The sequence below is a fragment of the Felis catus genome, chromosome C2, assembly GCF_018350175.1.
Source record: "Felis catus isolate Fca126 chromosome C2, F.catus_Fca126_mat1.0, whole genome shotgun sequence".
Taxonomy (NCBI): Eukaryota; Metazoa; Chordata; class Mammalia; order Carnivora; family Felidae; genus Felis; species Felis catus.
Genome location: NC_058376.1, coordinates 133,081,187 through 133,099,650, shown reverse-complemented (window position 1 = coordinate 133,099,650; position 18,464 = coordinate 133,081,187). Strand labels below are relative to the sequence as shown.

Below are 18,464 nucleotides of genomic sequence, written 5' to 3'. Positions count from 1 at the left end.
TTGTAGAGTGACCAACCATCTCAGTTCTAAGTTTCCCAAGCCATGGGGCTTTCATTGCTAAAACTAGGAAATCCCAGGGATAAGTTGGTCATTCTGTTGGTTTGGCTTCTTCTCAAGGCAGCATCAGAGAGTAGAAAGGGGTGACTTGGCCAAAGAGGAAGAGTCAGACCTGAGACACTTGGGACTTGTTCTGAGGCAGAGCGGGGCTGGGGCTTCCTGTGGGTGTTTATCTGCTCAGCTGTGACCTCCTTTCTAGAGGGACTGCCAAGGGCAAGGTTCTCCACCTTCACCTCTGTCCCTATCTCCCCGGGACATCTCTGTGTCCACTCCAGATTCCAGTAGGGGCCCAGGGCTCTGGAACCTTTGGGGCTTCAGGGAAGTGGAACCTCCTCAAACCCTGAGATCTATTCTATTGGCCCCTCCAGGACCATCGCTCTCCTCCAAAGTTAGGGCATGGGCTTTCGAGACTTTTGCCTGGAAACTTTGTCCTTGAAAATCAAGTGGGCAGCCCCTGCATTACAAACACTCAGATAATATAAGATTCCCACAGGCAAACGGTGACCTGCTACCAGAGTTGGTTTTGTGGGCATTCACAAGGGGCGCTGTGATCACAAGGGCCCATGCTTAGTTTAATGTTCTGCTGTTGCCGTTTTGAAATCTTTAATAATTTTTGAGCAAACCACCCCATATTTTCATTTTACACTGGGTCCTGCAAATTAGCCCACCCTGCCTGCCACCCCAGCCCAAAGGCAACCCTTCCACTTTCATTCTACCCCAACAAATTGCCTTCTGCGGCTTTCGCCAGGGCCGCCATTATGGACAAGACTGACAATAAAATGGCAGAGATTTTACCTCAGGGCCGGTTCCTGAGACTGTTTTACAGCACATCATTGTATAGTGTTTCCAGACACCATATATGTAAGTAACCTTAGGTACATAGATAATAATAATAAAATGTAGTCAAATAATTAGGAAGTGATGAATTTTGAGCACCCCATTACCTTTTTTTTAATGTTCATGTAAGTATAAATTTATATAATTTAATTTTTAATAATGAGCATGTTTAGCAACCAGCTAGCAAGATTCCTAACATTTAACAACTGGCTGTCATGAGCCAGCACCATTTGGCTCAAGCACGTCTCTACCTCTGAAACTGGACTCCATGATTAACAGTGCTGTGATCAACCAACGATGTTCTCTTAAGAACATAGAAGGGACAAGCGGTGGAACACATTTTCTAGAATGTCAGTGACTTTACGAAAACAACTTTTTTTTTTTTTTTTTTGTAATTGCAGAGAGCCTGGAAAGGAAATGGCACATTTCTCCCTGGGAGGCAATATGTCAATCTTGCCCCTCGTTTACAAGGCTTCTTCAGTGGTATCTTACTGCGTTCCACTGGCCTGGTCAAAGTTCTGGAAAGAAAGGAGTGGGAACAACCTGGGGAAGAATTTCTCATTTTTGCCCCAAGTTGCTAACAACTCCATTAATACTGTACTCTACAGAAAAGTCAACTGCTGAAATGTGGGCGTAAATACTTTTGCAGATTCTTTTGCTTGAGTAGAGGGAGTGTTTAAGGTCTGAATTTCACAGTTTAATATCTCACCAAGACTTTCTACACCAGCTTTCCCATTTCTCTTTTGTTTTTCCTGGTGGTATTTTCCAGCAGATGAACACATCAGGGGTCTGCCTGGTTCTTGAAGGGAGCAGGCAACAGCTGCCTCAGTAGAAGCATGAAGGAATTAATGTGACTTCCAGAGTGTCAAAAGTCTCTTAATGAGCTGTTAGCATTTGGTACAACTTGCCACAGTGGCTGTGACTTGAGGACTTCCAGATATTGCTTTTGGAGTTGAAAAGACTCCCTGAGATCTAGGGCCCAAGCTCCCTTTCCCCTTCTCTGTCATTATGTCTGTGGCTACTGCAAGAATCTGCCCATAGTGGGTGTTTGATAAACCAATATCCCAAGTTGATCAGTTAGAGGGTGTGAGTTATAGTGAAGGGATAACTTTTCTTATCAATTTTTTTTCATTTCTTTATTGAGTTACAATCTACATGTAGTAAAATACACATATCTTAAGTGTATAGCTCGATGCTTTTTTGCATATACATATGTAAGTATCCATGTGACCACCACCCTATCAAGATGTACATTTCCTTCACCCTAGAAAATTCCCTTGTGTCCTTTTCGAGTCAATACCAACTTCCCCAGAGGTAACCACTATTTTCATCTTGTCATAGGGCTGCCATAATAAAATACAATAGACTGGGTGGCTTAAACAACAGAAATTAATTTTCTCACAGTTCTGGAGCCTCAAAGTCCAAGATCAAGGTTCTGGCCAATTCAGTTCCTGGTGAGAGCCTTCTTCCTGGTTTGTAGATTGCCACCTTCCCACTGTGTCCTCACATGACCTGTTCTTTGTATGTATGTGAGCACTGTGGTCTCCCTTCTTAAAAAGACACTAATCTTGGGGCGCCTGGGTGGCTCAGTCGGTTGGGCATCCGACTTCAGCTCAGGTCATGATCTCGTGGTCTGTGGATTCTGGCTCCATGTCAGGCTCTGTGCTGACAGCTCAGAGCCTGGAGCCTGTTTCAGATTCTGTGTCTCCCTCTCTCTCTGCTCTTTCCCCGCTAACACTCTGTCTCTCTCAAAAATAAATAAACATTAAAAACAAAAAGAAAGAAAGACACTAATCTAATTGGATCAGGGCCTCTCCATTACAGCCTCATTTAACCTTCATTTCTTTCTTAGAGGCCCCATCTCCAAATATAGCCACACTGGGAATTAAGGCTTCAACACAGGAATTTGGGGGGGAGGGGGAGACACACAAACATTCAGTCTATAATAGACCTCTATCACAGAGTAGCATTGCTGGTTCCAGAGTTTCATGGAAATGGAATCATACCATATATGCTCTTTTGTGTGTGTTTCTTTTGCTCAATGTCATGCTTTTGACATTTGTTCATGTTGTTTCATGTGTCAGTGCATCTTTCTATAGCTGAATAACATTTTGTTGTATAAAGAAACCATAATTAGTTTATCCATTCCCTATTGATGAACATTTGAGTGGTTTCCAGTTTTCCAAGAGATATTTATTCTTTGTAGGGCTCTGTGTTCACTCCTGGGCTATCAAGAAATGTAAACTATGTCCCTGCCCATCAGAAGCTGATGCTTGGGATCTGTGCTTGAAAAACAGCTAAGATTGCACCAACATATCAAACAAAATATGACTCTGACTCAATGAACACAGACTGAGTCAAGGACTCAGAAGGAGGGAGTTTTTTAAGGAACATCAGTACAGTCTGTTTGTAAATACATGCACTCAGAAGATGAGCCAGCTTTAAAACATCAGCTGCTGGAGAACCAAAAGCAACTTCAAGTGAGGTCGGAGCTGGCAGGTAGTTGGGCCTGTTGCATGGGTACCTCTGGGAAGCCTCATAAATGTCCCATTGCCTGTGTCCTGGGCCAAAGAGCTTAATGAAGTGGGAGTAGGGTGAAAATATTCCCCTTGGAACACAGCTGGCTCCTGTCTTGTTTTTGTGGTTTTCTCCAAGAGGGTGGGGAGGGAAAGGTCTGTCCTCAGAAGGACAACCAGATGCCACATCTATGGTCAGGAAGGGCTCTCCGTGGCCAGGCATAGATGTTCCAAGCTGTGGGAAGGCAGGGTGGGCAAAAGGGATATTGGTCCTGGGTCCCAGTTTGGGGTCTAGAGGGTGCATGTTCAGCAGCTCTGACCTAAAATTGAATTTGGGTGAGTTGGGTAGAGTTTTGGGCACCAAGAACAGTGCCGTAAGCGTAGATATGGGTCTGGAACATGACTGCCCCCAAAGGGGACCTGAGAGTCTGTGGGCAGAGCTGCTAACATCCCTGTCCGTGAGGCTGAGAGTTGAGGTCTCATTTGTTTTCATAAACCTTTGGAAGCTCACCTCTCCGATTCCTACCCACCAAGCTCTAATTCTTAGAGCTTTGCCTTTCCTTAGAGCTTTGCCTCTAAGGTCACTTTCAACTCAATCATGCTGTGTGACCAGTTCTGGTCACACAGCATGATTGAGTTGAAAGTGACCTTAGGGCTCTTAAGCATTCAGAGGTGAAAGAGTGGTAGAATGGGCAAGTTTGGGGAGATTTCAGGAGAGTTATTCAGTGAAATCTCCTAATGATAGTTTTATGACCATGTTGGTGTTAATGACATCAATAATATCACATAATAATGATGTCCTGGTTGCTTGGGTTTTAAATTTTCTTAAAAAAGAATTTTTTTTCATTGAAAGGACAAAAAACATCTTACATAAAATTTGGGGAGGGGGGATGAGAAATCTTCCTACGAGCACCTCCTCACAGATATTTTCATGTTTGTCTTAACTTCCAGTTCCTATCTTAAATACTGTCTTCTCACAAGCTCACCTCAGCATTTTCCATGTTGCTGCAATAGTCTTGACAATGATTATACTTAATAGCTGCATAATATTTAATGTTGATGTACCACAATTTTTTATTTTCCATTGCTGGACATCTTAGCATCCTGATTTTCCTATTATCTATAACTCTGCAACTGAATAATTCCTTTAAAAAAAATTTTTTTTTTAACCTGAAGCTGCCCCTTACCGCAACCCTGAGGGAGGCCCAGGGTGTCATCAGTGATTGAAGAACAGAAAGATGAAGAGGACTCATGACTTAAGACTGTATTTTTGTGGGTCCAAGGAGAACCAAAAATAGAGGTGCTGTGGGGAGAACTTCCCAGGGCATAATTATTAAAATGCTTAAAAAAACCCCATAATTCCCATAAAAATACATTATGAGTACATGTTTTTTTATGTGTTTTTATTTATTTATTTATTTTACGTTTTGGCACATATTTTATTAGGATAAACTTCTAGAAGTGGAATTGCTGTGTCCAAGTGATATGGTGATGCTTTTTTTTCTTTTTCAAAGAAAGGAAATAATTTTTAATTTGAATTTCCTCTTCTAGTTTTATGTTGGAAAGGAAAGCCTTTCAGTCAAATTACCTAAGAACCATATTGCTTAAAACAAGACATGCTAAAAAAAAAAAAAAAGATGAAAACAGAAAATAGAACTTGTGCTTTAAGCCACCCTGATTAGCCTGTCAGCTTGTAATTTTGGTAACACTTTCTCAAAGAAATTCATTGCTATGCATGTTCTTTTTTTTAATTTTATTTTTTTTAATTTACATCCAAATTAGTTAGCATATAGTGCAACAATGATTTCAGTAGATTGCTTAGTACCCCTTACCCATTTAGCCCATCCCCCCCTCCCACCATCCCTCCAGCAACCCTTTGTTTGTTCTTCATATTCAAGAGTCTCTTACGTTTTGTCCCCCTCCCTATTTTTATATTATTTTTGCTTCCCTTCCCTTATGTTCATCTGTTTTGTCTCCTAAAGTCCTCATATGAGTGAAGTCATATGATATTTGTCTTTCTCTAATTTCGCTTAGCATAATACCCTCCAGTTCCATCCACGTAGTTGCAAATGGCAAGATTTCATTCTTTTTCATTGCCGAGTAATACACCATTGTGTGTGTGTGTGTGTGTGTGTGTGTGTGTGTGTATACACACAACATCTTCTTTATCCATTCATCCAGCGATGGACGTTTGGGCTCTTTCCATACTTTGGCTACTGTTGATAGTGCTGCTATAAACATGGGGGTGCACGTGTCCCTTCGAAACAGCATACCTGTGTCCCTTGGATAAATGCCTAATTTTTTTTTAAATGTTTATCTATTTTTGAGAGAGAGAGAGAGAGAGACAGAGCACAAGTGGGGGAGGAGCAGAGAGAGAAGGAGACAGAGAATCCAAATCAGGCTCCAGGCTCTGAGCTGCCAGCATAGAGCCCAATGCATGGCCCAAACCCATGAACCACGAGATCATGACCTGAGTTGAAGTCAGATGCCCAACTGACTGAGCCACCCAGGTGCCCCTCACAGTTTTATCTTAACTCGTTAATAAGGAACCAGGTGTATAAGATGTACAAGATAACGTATATATGGAAGTACAAGAAAAATATGGAATAAGTTCACTAAGTTAGAAACAAACTAGTTATTTTTTTCAAGGCAATAAAACCATAACCGTTAGAATTATAGTTTCTATCAAACAGATGCCACTTTTCTCTCTACAGGAAAACAATCGTTTGTATCACTATTGGATAAAAACCATTTGTACCTTAATGATTTTCAACAAATTAATAGCTAACCTTGGAGAGTCATAAAATATTGACTCAAGACTAAATAGCAAGTCAAACGAAGTTTGACTAGAAAGTCGAAGGACCCCAAGGTAGGCTTGACAATAGGGGTCATGTATCTACTTTGCTTTATTTCTGACTTTTTGATATTGTTTTTCTTGAAGAGAGAAGTGACCAAGGAGGAGACTCCATATTATTGATGATATTAACTGCCTCTCCAGTTCCTTCAGTGCAGGGGGGCCCAGCTGGGTTGTGCTCCTGGCTCCCAGCCGTGTGGGGTGCAGAGGGCCTCTGAGCACAAGAAAGGGAGCTTTGAATAACGAAAGCACAACCTCTGGGGATGGGTGGAGAGGGAGGGTCCACAGCGTGTGGGAGGAACAGGAGCGGAGCCCTGGGATTTGGCTAGAGCCCCAGCCTGCCCCTACCTCACAAGGACTCTTGGAAGGCTGCGTGGAAGGGAGTTTAAAAGCTCAGGTGGAATCTGTTCATTTTACCTAATTGAGTGATCCTCTCCTTACAGGGTGGAGTTCTGCCCGGTGCTTTTGAGCCATTAACAGGATTGTTCACTCTCATCACTGCACCTTTTTTGTGTTGTTTAATTTTTTGTTTGTTTATTTACTTCGAGAGAGAGAGAGAGACAGAGAGAGAGAGAGAGCACTGGGGAGGGGCAGAGGGAGGAAGAGAGAGAGAATCCCACTGGCAGTATGGAGCCCAATGCAGGGCTCAGACTCACAAACCATGAGACCATGATCCGAGTCAAAATCTAGAGTCGGATGCTCAGCTGACTGAGCCACCCAGGCGCCCCACCACTGCCCCTTTCTTATCCCAAACATCCCTTACTTAGCACACTGAACCTGGAAGTCTAAATGTCAGTCTCTGCCTCTGGCTTTGTTCTTTCCCTTCCAGTTCCTGGCCTGGGATCATCGTTGCCCCTTCCTACCTTTCCAGAGCAGAACCTGGCTCTTTGCGGCACAACAGTGGGGGTAGCTTCTGACTAGGAAAGAGAGCTCCAGTCAGGGTGGCAAACTTGTCCCGGTATTCCCAGAACTTCCTGGATTAAAAAAACTGAAAGTCCCACATCCCAGGAACCCCGTCAGTCCAGGTAAGCTGGGACAGTCGGTCACCCTAAGTCCAGTCCCGCTTGCCATCCAGGCAGCTGTTGGATGCTGCTGTTCCCAATCCCTGCTCGTTCTTTTAACTCTTCCCCCTCGGGTTTCCTAGTCTTAATGTTCTCATTGAAGCTCTCTTAAATACCTTCTTAATTTGTGAAGCTCAGGCCTTAGCTCCAGACTCGTAAGTTTCCTGTGTCTTTCATTCTGGAACAGAAATGGATACAAGTTTTACATTTTTGTTTTCTAGCAAGGAGGCATTTGTGGAGGCTTCCAAGAAGACAAACTGAACAGGATGGGATGTTTGCTTTCATGGATCAGAAATGAATCACATCACTTTCTTTCAGTAACGACACAGAGTTGCAGAGTCACAAGAAAGAAACAACAGAAAGAAAATGTTTTCGGGGTGGGGGGGGGGGGAGGTTGTGAATAAAGGGTCCTGCGTGGAGACCCAGGATTGCGAGACAGAGATTGACGGTGTTTGACTGTGGTTGCCTCTAGAAGGACAATAAACTTGCCATGCCTATTTACAACTAGGTGCTGTTTCTGAATGCTCTCTCTAGGCATTTATTCTGCTCCAGGGTCTTTAGAAAAACAGGTTAATAACTGGCCAAGGGAAGGGGGGAAAGGGAGACTGTCGGTGTGGAATGGTCCGTGCCTGAACTCCTCTCAGGGATGAAGGCAAAAGCAGATCCCTGGATAAGGGGGCGTCGTGCACAGCTCTGAAAATAAAATGTTATTGGCTCAAGTCTGAAACTGTCACTTTCCACTGAGATGGAATGTATGACTCAGAAAAAGAGAAGCACCAAATATTATGCAGACTGCCTTTGGGGAAAGAAAAAAAAAACCACCCACTTCTTATAAAAACACTTTTTTGGGATGAAGGATCTGATTTCAACTGATGAGTCATCACTGTGTTTTTTTACCACTTAGCCAAAAAATGAGGTTTTTAAAAAAGCATTTCTTGAAGCAAATTCTTCCACTGCTTGGGTTTCTCTCATCTGAGAGAGAAGGCATTCCAAGCACTTCTCTCCACCGTGCCAGAAGCTGTCCCAATTAGCAGGAAGGATATAGTGGGACAAGATTTGTAACCATCAAGCTCCGGATTCATCATCCACAAGCAACCTGAAGGTAATAGTTGTGATTTAGAAACAAGAAATTATCAAAAAATAGATTTTAAAACACAAATTTCAATTAGTAAAGAGTATGTTTTAAAATGACACAGTGAATGTTAGAAGCAAAGGGATTTATGAGAGCCTGGTGAGAGCATTGTAGTAGAGGTGACCTGTCTTGGTTTACCAAGGACAGTTTTATTCATGCTTGAAAAGCACCCGCTTTTGCTCTCAAAACGTCTTGCATTGGACAGTGAATTATATGGTCATCTTAGCTAGATTGATTCTAAAATATGCCTGAAGATTCTTTGACACTCTTCCCGTCAAGAAGTCTATATCCATTCCTCTTGAAAATGGACGAGCTTTTGTAACCGCTTGGGTAAGTGGCGCGTGATATGATATGGCTTCTATTCTGCTCTCTCTCACACACCCTAGAAACTCAGCCACCATATTTCAGGAAAGCCCAGGCCACATGGAGAGGCCATGTGTATGCGTTCCATCTGATAGCCCCTGCTGAGGTCCCAGCAGATAGCCGTCATGAACTTTCAGACAGTTGAGTGCATTTTCCTTCAGATGATTCCAGTTCCCAGCTTTGGAGCCACCCCAGCCAATGCGAACTAGGGCCGAGATGATGCAGTCCATCGTCATTGTTTTAAGGCTAAGCTTTGGGATGATTTGTTATGCCGCAATAGACAATCAGAACATCACTGTGTTTTCATTTCTTAAAACTGTCCCAATTGTGATATATAAGTATTTTTTAAACGATTTGCTTTATGGATTTATGGAATGAATAGATGAATACAAAAACCCGGAAAGTACACGGGAGTGCCAGTGAAGTGGAAATGAAAATCAGACCAGTTCCTGAGGATCCAAAAAATTATTTTGGTTATTAGAAAAGCGAGGAAGGAATATTGCTCACATAAGACATCTGTGGAGCTGGCTGCCATTTTGTAAGTTTGCATTTGCCAACCATCCAATCATGTCTGGGTGTACACTATCTCAACAAAAGCCTTTTATAATCTTTTGACACCTTTAAGAGTTAGGTTCAGGGTAGATTCTTGGTTCAGGCAATTTCATCGATGCATTTATACAAGATTTAGCTGTAATCACATACCAAAACAAGTATCGTCTCTCATGGGTGGAAACTTTTCAAAGGGAAATAACTTCTCAAGAAAGGAGCAAAACAGAACAAAACACCAATTTATCAATTTGTGAACACCGGGCAGAACTCAAGGTCCTGATGAATGAGCTTGGCGAGAGGAAGATGGATTCAGGGCCAGAACCAGCTAACTGCCTCAGATGAGAGTGACGGGCCGTGCAAACAATCACAGAGTATGAATGACTGTCTTTGGGCTTCTCGGGTGTTGACTGCAGGTGAACAAATTAAATGCCTCTTCAAAGAACTGGGCCTCAGAAGAGTTGATGAGTATCTCCTACTACTGGGGGAGGAACAGACAACCTTGTGAACTGGAGCCACTCAAATGTCACATAACTTAACACTGGTAATCCTTCTGTCTACACCTCTTCCATCCTCCGCTCAGTTTCCCCAGTGTCTGTATCTCCAGTCTCCTTGGAGGCGGGAGAAAAGTAGACATTAAATACTGAAGATGGGGGGGCGCCTGGGTGGCGCAGTCGGTTGAGCGTCCGACTTCAGCCAGGTCACGATCTCACGGTCCGTGGGTTCGAGCCCCGCGTCGGGCTCTGGGCTGATGGCTTGGAGCCTGGAGCCTGTTTCCGATTCTGTGTCTCCCTCTCTCTCTGCCCCTCCCCCGTTCATGCTCTGTCTCGCTCTGTCCCAAAAATAAATAAAAAACGTTGAAAAAAATTAAAAAAAATAAATACTGAAGATGGGGAAGGGGTTCTTGCCCACTCTTATTGGCTGGTGTTTGCACACACGCCCTTATTTTTATTTTTTATTCATTTTCTTGTTTTTAAGTTTTTTAAAAAAGTGTTTATTTATTTTTGAGAGGGAGACAGACAGAGCACAAGGAGGGGAGGAGCAAAGAGAGAGGGAGACAGAATCTGAAGCAGGTTCCAGGCTCTGAGCTGTTAGCATAGAGCCTGACGTGGGACTCCAACTCATGAACCATGAGATCATGACCTGAGCCGAAGTCGTCCACTTAGCCGATGGAACCACCCAGGCACTCCTATTTTTTTAAGTTCTAATCTATTTACTTTTAGAGAGAGAGAAACTGCACGAGGGGCAGAGAGAGAGGAAGAGAGAACCCCAAGCATGTTCTGCACTATCAGTGCAGAGCCTGATGCGGAGCTTGAACTCACGAACCAGAAGATCATGACCTGAGCCAAAGTCGAAGGCTTAAACGACTAAGCCACCCAGGTGCCCCACTCCCTGCTTTTTAAATCCAGTGTTCCATTTATAGTGCAATGGGCTGAATGTTTGTGCCCCTGCCCCAATTTGTATGTTGAAATCCTAACCCCCAGTGTGATGGCAGAAGCGGAGGGGCGGTGGGGGGGGGGGGGGTTGGAATGTGAATAGTAGTGTAATTACTACTACAAGTAGTAGGCAAGAGGGCTCTCTTGCCCTCTTTCTTCCACGTGGGGCTACAACAAGAAAACAGCAGTCTACAACCCCGGAAGAGGGGTCTCACAAGAACCTGACCATACTGGACTGATCTCTGACTTCTGACCTTCAGAACTGTGAGAAATAGATGTCTGTTGTTTACAAGCCCCTCAGTTTGTGGTTATTTTGTTATAGCAGCCTGAGCTAAGAAGCCACCAAACCTCTGTCCTTTCTAGACTCATTGTGTTCTCTCTTCCCTCTGTTAGTTTGCCCTGAAATGCTCTATCATTGCCCGTCCCATATATTCCCTATAGTTAACTTTGAGTGCTCTCCTCTTTCAGGGGTCAGTTCAGGTGTTGTAGTGGAGGCTGCCCGCACCCCACCAAGATCCCTGTTAGTCGGGCAGGTACACTCATCCCAGCTGATGAAAGCTACATCCCTTCCCACAGATTCACCCGCAGCCAGCAAGAGCTCCTTCTCCCAGAATTATGCAGGATGTTAGGCACCCTCCTCCCGGGGAGCAGCCTATAGCCCACGACTGACAGATAAGGAGTACAGAAGTCTGGCCTCTTCGACTCCATGAAGGGCAACTCTGGTGCAATTGACACGACCTTCCAGATACACCCTTGGGATCAAACTAAGGCTAGACTCCACCGCTGAAATCACATCTCTGCCTACCTGCTCCCCCTGCTCTGTCATGCTTCCCTCATTTCTTCACAGAATTTTTCTGATCTCCTTCAATAAATCACTTGTCCAATGGGGCTCCTGGGCGGCTCAGTCGGTTCGGTGTCCGACTTCAGCTCAGGTCATGATCTCGTGGTTCGTGGGTTCAAGTCCAGCATCAGGCCCTGGCCGTGCTAACAGCTCAGAGCCTGCAGCCTGCTTTGGACTCCCTGTCTCCTTTTCTCTCTGCCCCTCTCCCACTCGTGCTCTGTCTCTATCTCTTTCTCTCTCTCAAAAATAAACATTAAAAATTTTTTTAAAAATCCCACACTCTAAACATAAAATTAAAAAAATAATAAATAAATAAATCACTTGTCCAAGATTTCTCCTTTCAGGCTCTCCTTGGAGGAGGCCTAACCCAAGCAGATGATGTTTCTTCTGGGAGACTTTCCCTAACCATTTTCCATACAAACTGAAGGGAACTTTTTTTTTTTTTAATTTTTTTTATATGTTTATTCATTTTTGAAAGACAGAGACAGAGCACAAGCGGGGTGGGGCAGAGAGAGAGAGGGGGACACAGAATCCGGAGCAAGCTCCAGGCTCTGAGCTGTCAGCACAGAGCCCGACGTGAGGCTCGAACTCACAAACCGCGAGATCATGATCTGAGCCGAAGTCAGACGCTCAACCAACTGAGCCACCCAGGTGTCCCCTGAAGGGACCTTCTTTTGTGCACACACCTCTACACTGAGCTTCTCACCAAGTATTGGAATCATTGGTTGATTTACTTATCAGTCTCCCCACTAGTCCACTGACAGAAACCCTAACCCACTGATCTCTTCCTCCCCAGCTTCCAGGACAGTGTTTGGCCTTTAGCTGGTGCTTTGGAAGAGTTTGAGGAGTTAAATTGTTAGGGACTTTTTGAAAGAGAATGGATGAGCCTCACTTTGGCCTCCCATGTTGGGAGAGGGTTCAGAAAAAAAAAAAAATCACAGAGATGGCTATAGAAACAGGATCTGGACCCTGGAATGTTGGTTAACATTGTTGAAAATGGACTGTAATCTTCCAGGTGGGTCAATGAATGATTATCAGTTCAATCACTTACAGGTGCAATGGAAGGTTTTTTAAAAATGTTGGGGCACCTGGGTGGCTCAGTCAGTTAAGCATCTGACTCTTGATTTCGGCCCAGGTCATGATCTCACAGTTTGTGAGTTTGAGCCCTGCATTTGGCTCTTTGCCGACACTGCGGGGCCTGCTTGGGATTCTCTCTCCCTCTCTCTCTGCCCCATTCCCCTCCACCAAAATAAATAAATAAATATTTTAAAAAAGTAATACATACGCCGTGTCTTCAAACAACTTAAAATCCAGTTTGGAAAAGATTGATTGTAAATATATGAAGAACCATTCCAAAACAGATCATGAACCAACTTGTAGCTCCGGTAAAGAACAGGAAGAAATAGGTTTAAACTATGGTCACAAATACGGGGAACTCTCTGAATCAACTTTCTGACTGGCAGAGCACTGCAAGTCTCGTCAGCGCTGACAGTCTCTGTCTTTGACCAGACTTGAGTCTGTTCCTCTGAGCCCTCTTCTTGACTGGGCCTCAACCTTGGCCTGTGAAAACCGCAAACACCCAACACAAATTATTTGTCTGCCCTCTACACTAAGAGGCTTGCACAACACTAGCATCGTTTCTAACAGCTCAAGGGCGCATTCCTAGAATGATGGCCCTAGTCTACTTAAATTCCTGCTTGAGAAAGCTCAATGCTGCCAAAAGAATTTACTGTTTGTTCTAAAACCTGACTATAGGCTCCTGGCCTCCCTTTTCTTAGAAGCATTTACTTTCAAAAACTTGCAGTTGTAAATCTTTTCTCCTTTTGTGCTGCATCTTCCACAAGCTAGGAACGTTTTTCTCAAGGGCCCGAGAGCCATTGCTTTGAAATGTAATCATCAAGAAAGGTAGGGCCCTGTCACCCAGTTTTCGGCACATCAGTTATCCTGCCCTGACCCCAACTCTTCAAAGTGCTTTTCCTTCGGCACACCCCAGCGCTTAAAAAGCCGCCTGCCCTTCATGTCAGCGAAGCCGGGCGGAGGCCTCTCCCCTACTGCAGTAGCACTGAATAAAGTATGTCTTACTGCCTTTAGCTAGTGGTTTGGCTGTTTCTCTTTGACAGAACCCAAGGAAGCTGTGACTTCAACATGAATGGAAAGCTCTGAAAAGGAGGGCAATGGGGTTCCACTTCAGAGGTTTTGTCCCGTAGGGAAGTAAGAGGTGGACAAAGTAAACTTTTCAAGCCCCTCTCCCAGCCAATTTGTCAGATGGCTGGTAAAATATCCTTTAGGAGCCTGTGGGTTTAAGGAAAGGATCGGCAATGAATTAGGTCCCCAAAGGAAACAGAAAAGTTGTCTCTCTAGTAATCAAGAACGAGGCCGGTCCTGACCCTGTTTATCCATTCCTGGGTGACTTTAGATAGATTGCAGGACTCCCCTGAGCCTCAGTTTCTCCGTTCTATAAAAAGAAAGGGTTGTACAAATGATGTTCAAGCTCCGTTCCCTGAATTCCTGAATTATCTGGAAAATCCCTCCTGCTAATCACCCTTGAAGGTTATATTGAAATCCCTGTCAGCTGTGTGTTGAGGTGGGGGAGGAGCTCTCTGTTGTGTGCCAAGAAAGAGCTGTCGCACCTCTTCTAGGGCCATATGTGGCCAGGATCCCCTGGGAAACCAAAAGCACACATGGTTGCCAGAGAGTCTAACTTTGTGACTCAGAAACTGCCATCTGCTAAACAGCTTTTAATTGAAGCTCCAAGAGGCAGAAGCTGGCTGGAAAAATCTTGCAAGTTGATCCAATAGGATTATCTTCTCTAAAAGAGGTTTTTCTATGTTTAATTAGTTGGAAGCCATTTTGCTACAGATGGATTATTCAGGTGTCAGTCCTTTTGGTGCCCTGCCCCCTCCCCTCTGTATTTGAGTCCCACAGATTCTTTAGTTAGTAGCAGCCTCCAATTTCCGCCCCCCACCCCCACCCCAAGACTGCACTGCCTAACCTCTGAGGCATCCAGTGCCACGGAAGCCTTTTCCCCACCATTCGGGATACAGGTGAGCTGTTTCAACCTGGATGGAGAAGCCTAATGGAGTCAGTTCTCAATTTTTGGTAATCTGAGTCAGTTACATATATTCAGGAACCAAAAACTCATGGTCGCATTGGTCTACTGAGTCATCCTGAAGGCATGAGCCTGAAAGGCAACACCGACCAAAGGGAAACCCAGTCATTTCAGGGGCAGAAATTTAACCCTTTGCAGTCAGGGCTACAGAGGGCTTTCAGAGGCTAAGACCAGCTTCACCTGCAGCTGGCAAGAGGTGGGTGAAGGAGTAAATACCCAGAGTCTGAGGCTTCTTCCAATCTGGGATTTGGACTGTTGCAATTCCTCGTCTGTCCTCACGGGGCGTATTGTGAGATTCTGCTATGACAAAATGGGTAGAGTCAGGGAGTGGAGACAGCTTTGGAACCAATGTCAGACAAGGCTGCACAAGTGAGGGTGCTGTTCAAAGTGCTTCTAGGGTTGCAGTGGGGTAAAATACTCCATTTCAACGCACAGGTAGGTAATATTTTCTTTATATAACCTTTTTATTATGGAAAATTTCATAACATATGGAAGTGGAGACAACATTTAAAGGATTTCCATATACCAATAGCCTGGTTTCAATAATTAACAACTCAAGGCTAATCTCATTTCACCCAAATCCCCACCAATCTCCTCACTCCCACTTCACTCCCCATATAATGTCTTCACGTTTTAGAAGGGAACCAAGGCTATAAGCATAAATGAGGAAGAATAAATTGGGTCAGTTATTCTCAATGAGTGGGGAGAGGTGAAGGGTAGAGGGCATATATTACATTCTTTGGTATGGCTTGTCTGTTTTGGAAAAAGCAAGTTTGATAATACACTTAATAATACAGTTATTATATTATGTAATTATTACCTAGAACGTGAAAAAACAATACCTATTGTTGTCATAATATAATTTACAGAAAGCAAAGCAAGACAAAAGTTTTCACGAATCAGGGTGGGGATGACACCTAACGTCTCAGTCTGTGAGGTTTTTTAAAATTTTTTTTTCAACATTTATTTATTTTTGGGACAGAGAGAGACAGAGCATGAGCGGGGGAGGGGCAGAGAGAGAGGAAGACACAGAATCAGAAACAGGCTCCAGGCTCTGAGCCATCAGCCCAGAGCCCGACGCGGGGCTCGAACTCACGGACCGCGAGATCATGACCTGGCTGAAGTTGGACGCTTAACCGACTGCGCCACCCAGGCGCCCCAGTCTGTGAAGTTTTTATGTTTATCAGAAAGAGGTCAGGGGTTAGAATAGGTCATAAAATACAGAATTAGAATCTGTCCAAAATCCCTCTCCCCTTTTGCCTGCCAGGATTTACAGTCCTAACACCTGGGAATTGGAGGCCATAGCTAGTCTTGTTTATAGCAGCTAGCATAGTTCTGTGTAACTGTGGGCTTCACTGAACGCCTGGGAGAAGTGGCTTTTCCTAAAGTCGTTGTTAATATATGAACCAGTGGGAGATTTAGGGGAAATGACTTCTGAACATCTTTCACGTAGCATTTCCAAATCTGAAAAGTAAGCAAGCTCCAGATTGGAAAAATTGCTTGAAAATAAGCAAACCTTGTAGTTTCAAAACTCTGTTCCCTGGAACCTTATGGCTCTATGAGGCGATTGGCAAGCATTGACATGTCCCGATCAACCTTGGAAGAACTGAACTCTCTACTGCTTTTGTTTTATATTTGGGTTTTGTTGTACACTTTCATCAGAATTTCCTAAATGAGTTCTGCTACTAAAAAAAAAAAACAGTGATGGAGCACGTGGGTGTCTCAGTGGGTGAAGCATCTGACTGTTGGTTTTGGCTCAGGTCATGATCTCACAGTTCTCGTGAGAACGAGCCCCATGTCAGGCTCCATGCTGAAAGCACAGAGCCTACTTGGGATTCTCTCTCCTTCTCTCTCTGTCCCTCCCCCACTCACACTCTCCTTTCTCAAAATAAACAAATAAATTTGAAAAAAAAATTTAAAAACCAGTGATGATAATCTTCTTTCACGGAGGAGGAGCTGGTGGTATGGAGAGAGACATGGGACTTGCCCGAGCTCACACGACAGGGTAGTGCAGTGCTGGGACCAGAGCCTGGTATCCTGAGATCTATGGACAGTTGATGTGGTCGTTGGATTGGGAGCCGCAGAAAAAGGGAAAAACCTTTGGAATGAAAGTGCTATCCACTCAAGTTCTCCTTCCAACTCCAGGGTCAGGCTCAGCAACTTTCCAAAGGTTTGTTCTGTAATGGTTCCAGTGAGGAAGAGTCACTGTGGTTCAAGAAAACAAATGGCTAAACAAACAAACAAGAAGCAGAATCGGACCTATAAATGCAGAGAATAAACGGATGGTTGCTGGAGGGGAGGGGGATGGGGAGATAAACAATATGGGTGAAGGGGAGAGGGAGATACAGGCTTCCAGTTATGGAATGAATAAGTTATGAGAATAAAAGGCACCGCATAAGGAACACACTCGATAGTATTGGGACAGTGTTGTGTAGTGATGGATGATAGCTACAATTGTGGTGAGCATAGCAGAATGTATAAACTTGTCAAATGTAACCTTGAAACTAATGTAACCTTCTGTGTCAACTATACTCAAAAATTTTTTTAAAAAGAAAAGTGGTGTCCTAGAACACCCCTGTGCTGCTGGTTGAGGGACATGGTAGGCTGAGCCCCTGAACTCTCAAACAGAAGCTCGCCTTTGCTAAATGTTCCTCTCGGCCTCAGCTAATCCCCCAGAAAGGAGAGTGTGGACACATCGTACCCTTAGGGAACAATAGAGGAACTCTGGACTGGATATTTGGGAGGATTCCTGCAGAGGAAGCCATGGATCGGACACATGGCAACATGATGGAGAATACAAGCTGTGGTTTTCTCTGCTGAGCTGGAGAATCCTTGACTCACGGCCCTCCGAGTACGTGCTATGAGCTAAGTCCGTGTCAGTGGTTGCAGATGCGTGGTCGGGAGACTGAGCACTACCCTCAGACATGTTTTGTTTAGATTGCAAGGTGTTTGAATATATTCTGGGGGTCAGTCACCAATGTAAATTGAGAGATTAAAACCTACATTTCTAGTGCCTCTTAGGAAAGAAAGAAAGGAAGGAAGAAAGAAAGAAAGAAAGAAGAAAGAAAGAAAGATCTGGTAACTCTGAACACCACCGACAACACACTCTTCTCAGCCATCTGGAAGCTTTAATACATTCTTCTGTTTGCGTTAGTCCCCACCATTCCCTATTGCCTCACACCCAGCCTGCTTCACTTGTTCAGTTTACCTCCTGGGTCCTTAGCAATCTGGATTGGGGTGACCTAATATTCTGATGGAATGTTTCAGACAAACATTCTCAAATGTTAGCGTCAGAATCCTCTTGGTGCTTGCCTGAGGCTGTGCCCAAGAGACCTGGTAGATTTATGAGGCTCAGGATTTGCATTTTAAACCAGCAGCCCAGGTGGTTTCATGACATAGTCTAAGAAAAGCTACTATAAAGTCAAGGTTCTCAATGCTGGGTACACATTTGAATCACCACAGGGAGATTTTACAACATATTCAGGTTTTACCCCAAACTAAATGAATCAGGAAACACTAGAGCGACAGCCCAAAACGGTTAATACTTCCTCATTTGTATTTTTTAATTCCCCAAATACACAAAATGCGGAAGAAGAATTTGTTTGACTCCTTTAAACTTCTTAACTAGATTCACCAGCTATTAACATCTCGCCGTCCCCACGCCATCACACACACACTTCGTGTAGCCAAACCATTCAAAAGTAAGCTACTG

At 44.0% G+C, this 18,464-nt stretch overlaps 1 long non-coding RNA gene across 2 annotated transcripts in view; it reads left to right on the top strand.

The window, feature by feature from the left end:
- Positions 1–7,832, top strand: part of LOC102902008 — a 72,664-nt gene extending 64,832 nt beyond the window's left edge. For both annotated transcript variants that reach the window (XR_006585519.1, XR_006585518.1), the window contains 2 exons: positions 7,094–7,289; positions 7,547–7,832. This is a non-coding gene — a long non-coding RNA (uncharacterized LOC102902008). The remainder of the gene's footprint in view (positions 1–7,093; positions 7,290–7,546) is intronic.
- Positions 7,833–18,464: the final 10,632 nt, after the last annotated feature.